Here is a 4,149-nt window from a genome sequence, read left to right as displayed (position 1 = left end):
AAACTGCCTCCTCAAGCTTGCTCCAAGAATCAACTCCTCAATGCTGCTCCAAATGGCTGCCCAAGAAGCTCCTCACTCCAGCTACAATGCTCCTCCAAGACTCCTCACTGCTGCTCCAAAACAAGCTCAAGAACTGCTCACTAACTCTCAAAGAAGACTCTCACTCAAATGCATAAGATTGTTGTGAGAGAATGAGAGCACTTGGGTGTGTTAAATAGGGTTTGGGAGCGGGAAATGGATCCCATAAGTCATTTAGCAAATTCATATAACTGCTTGGAGTCCAAACCAACCAAAAAACACTTTAAAAATCCATTAAAAATTTATTAAATCACAGTTTGACGTGTGCCTGGGCGTTTTTTTGTGACTCGGCCGAGTCATAACGGAAACGGCCGAGTTGGCCGAGTCAGCCATGACTCGGCCAGTCGAACCGTTCCAAGGGCTGGGTCACAGCTGAGGGTAATGGCTCGGATCAACCCGGCCGTTTCGGTATCGAAATGGCCGTTTCTTAAAACACTGGTCGTTTTATTAGAGAAGCTGAGCTTCAATCTCCTCTCCCCGGCAACGACGCCAATTATATTAGGATTCCAAGAAACTCTCCTAGGTTGTAGCTCGGAGATGCCTGGGAACATATATACTCAACTATTGTTGCAAGGTTTAATGGAAGGCATGATGGTTTGGTTCAAGCCAGATAACCACTTCTATTCTGTTTCACTCCAGACATGCATGAACACCCTCAGACTACAAGGCTTTAGACCACCAATGCTCACAGCTTTGGATATTAGGTGAATATGGAGAATACTAACCACACCAGCAGATACGCAAGACCATGTGATGGCCGGCTGCAACTAGTACAGAAACCTGCAAATCTAATCTATTAATGCAAAGACAGGATGACAACTCTCCTGCATTAGATAGAAAGAAACCTGAGAAACTTATTCAGTGATGCATTCAAGATTCTAACACAGAGATAAGATGACAATTATCTAGTGCTAAACATCAAGAGATCAAGAACACAGCGTATCAGGTACAAGCTTAGAACAGAGGAAAATGGACAGTGAACAGTGAACAGCAAAAGAAGCTTGTATTTGCTGAAAATGAAGATGAGATGCTGCAAATGACAAAATGTCTACAGTATCCAGAAGTTGAACCTTACATCAAATGTCAACCCTGATTACATCTTTCTTCTGGGTATTTATAAGCTTACATTACAATGGCACCTGGCCGTTTAGGTATGGAGGGGTCTTAATTGACCACCAACTGCATTTAACTGCCTGATGGAGTCTCTGAATGAGGTTGCTTGCTTCATTGTGTAAATCTGATCCGCACAACTGCTGTGTTGTCCTTTAGGCGGTTGGAGTGCTCGTATTGGTGGAGTCCATGACTGATAAATTCAGTTACAGAGTTGTGCTATGTCATTTTCTCCTTTGGCTATGCTTTATGTTAAATATGGTTGTTGGGGGTCCGACTGTTGTCAGTCAAGCATAGCGGGTTATCTTCTTCTTCGGGCAACAGCGTGGTCATAGGACGTGGGATGCATGGGTAAGTGGACAGTTGGGATGAGAGGGAGAGATGACCGTCAGATTGAGGAAATGGAGGGTGGAAATGGCCCGGTGGAGGCTATCGGCCGAGATGGGAGCGGGGTGTGTTAGGGCCGTTGGATCTTCAGTGGACAGATCGGACAGTCCTCGGGAAACGGAGTTGCACAGGCGTTTAACGGGCAAGGGCGGTTTGGTCGAACGGTAACGGTTTTCATCGCACCGTTTTCGGGCGTTAAGTGGTAAATGTTGGGGGACGAGTGATTCCACTCAATGATCGACACATAGCAGCGGATGAGAGAAACAAACCTCTCATCGCACGCTATCGCTTGATCAAGTTGCCTGTGTGATGTATGCGAAGACCGTCAGATCCGGCGGAGATGATCTGATGGTGGAAATTGGTCGAGCGGGTCACCTTTATCGGGTGCGATGTGGGCTGTTAGATTGTTGGGGAATGATCAACGGCGGGAAAGCGATGACGGGTTTATGAGCGCGTGCAGGCGTATGGGTAAGGTTTTATAGTTGGTTTGGCTTTGCGCTTAGAGCTGGCGCCAAAAGGGACTTTGTCGGATTTCAGAAGGTTTATTTAGGGAATGGGAAAAGTTTAGAGGTGAGTGGAGTGAAGGAAGAAAAGGAAAAGTGACCAATGTGAGCCCCTTTTGGACACAACCAAACAGACCAAGCTTCTTTCTGATCTTAGAAAGTCAGCGCTGCATAGCAGAGCTAACAGGTTCTCTGGATTAAATTTAATGACCCTAATTCCATTTCTACCATCAAAATACCATTTTTAAAAAAATGCCAGATTTTGACGGGAAATGACTGTCCCCGACAACGGCTTTTATGAAGATCATGACTGTATGGTTCGCTCCCTGACATGACATGTAGCGGTGATCGACCTGTTATTGCACCATTCAACTTGCCATTAACATCGTCAAGGCTGCAATATGTAATATTTATAATCTTCCATAATTTACGTTCTTATTACAAGAAAATTTCGAGATTCACTTTATGATTTAAGTTTATATAGAGAAGAGTCACCAGGTTTTTTATTATCCATGGCTGGTTGGCTTTCTTTTTCGTCTATTATTGCACGAGCATCAATGTTTACATGAATTTAACTTACGGGAGACATTTGTCTTATTCAGTCTGTAAGCATGATTTTCTAGCAAGATTGCCTTTACCACAAATGCGGATTGATCTACTTTGAACACCGAACATAAGAATTGCAGATTATAGCTCAATATCGAGTCTTTATGGGGAATTCTTTATTGATGAAACAGAAAATACCGAGAGCATGTCAAGGATTTGTCACGTCTCGCTCGTGATCTTCGCCGGACAGTCATTATTGACAATAATCCTTTCAGCTTTTTACTGCAACCTTTAAACGGTATACCTTGCGTTTCTTTCACTGGAGCACACTCAGATGATAATCAGGTATGATTTACGTAATGAAACTGTTTATACAAGAAAATATTATGTTGCTTAACGCTAGAGTTCATCCTCGTCTTACGATAGTGGCATTGTTTGTTATGGGTCAGCTTTTACAGGTACTCTTACCTCTGTTGAAGCATCTTGCCACTCAGGAGGACGTGCGCCCTGTGTTGTATGAAAGATTTCACATGCCTGCATGGTTTCAAAAGCGTGGCATTCCAGCCTCTGAGTGGCCCTTGTGACTTGGTTTTGATTTTGGATACTCTTTGTCATTTTGGGTCAAAGTAAAGGTGTACGTATCCAGTGATGCAGGCGTATTATGTATGCAGAATCTGAAAATGGATTCTGGTTATTGTTTCTTTCCCCTCTTGGAATTTACAAGTTTGAAAATTATTTCTGGGAATGGATTCTTTCACCCGGTGGAATCTACTTCGCCACATGCGGCCAAGAGGATAAGGTGGTGTTTTATCTAGACATGCATATTGGAATCTGTATGAAATCTCTATTGGGAAGGTTGAACCGGCTCTTGCTTCTCCTTTTCTTTTACAACAAAGTTGTCATGTTTTCAAGGTCACTGATAATAAAATAAGGCCTAGGCCTAATTGCCAGGGGGTGGTTACAACCATGATTTGTGATTCTGTTCTATCTCGCCACAAAAGGATCCAGCAATCTTATCTGGAACCTTGTAATGTACAGAAACAAAGAAATGCGTTTGACAGAGTTTGATTTCAAGGCCTTGAGAACTTAATGTATACGTATCTTTGGAGATCTTTGTCCTTCAATTAGTTTGTTGAATCTAAATACTTGAAACTTTCATTAACATGAATATACCATTGTACTTCTAATGGGCCATGATGTGTCATTTATTTGGAGCAAAATATCTCGCTGCTGAAAACCCTTATTTTCGATATGGGATTCTTATTGAACAGTATCATAATGAAAATATATATGAATATGAATAAATGATGAGCACGAGTAGCCTATTTTGCGGTTCAGTTTATACTTGTAAGGATTGACATATACTAGTGATGTTTAAAACTAATATCACAGATGACTTCTCAAAAGGATTCATCCATTTGAAATTCCAAGTGAACCTTAATATTAGTATTCTTCCTTGATATTTTATTAGGCAGGAGTTATTTAAGTGATGATTAAAATGGCAATGTTTGTATTAAAAAATAAA

At 41.8% G+C, this 4,149-nt stretch overlaps 1 long non-coding RNA gene across 1 annotated transcript; it reads left to right on the top strand.

Moving 5' to 3' along the window:
- Nucleotides 1-678: 678 nt before the first annotated feature.
- LOC149192835 (uncharacterized) lies at nt 679-3,816 on the top strand. The gene is made up of 2 exons (XR_016254914.1): nt 679-2,969; nt 3,074-3,816. It is a non-coding gene; the product is annotated as an uncharacterized LOC149192835 (long non-coding RNA).
- The last annotated feature ends 333 nt before the right edge of the window (nt 3,817-4,149 follow it).

Source organism: Pinus tabuliformis, chromosome 2_2 (assembly GCF_031772625.1).
Source record: "Pinus tabuliformis cultivar Carrire ecotype Pingquan chromosome 2_2, CPIR1, whole genome shotgun sequence".
Taxonomy (NCBI): domain Eukaryota; kingdom Viridiplantae; phylum Streptophyta; class Pinopsida; order Pinales; family Pinaceae; genus Pinus; species Pinus tabuliformis.
Note: the sequence above shows the minus strand (reverse complement) of the source record. Positions and strands in the feature narration are given on the sequence as shown.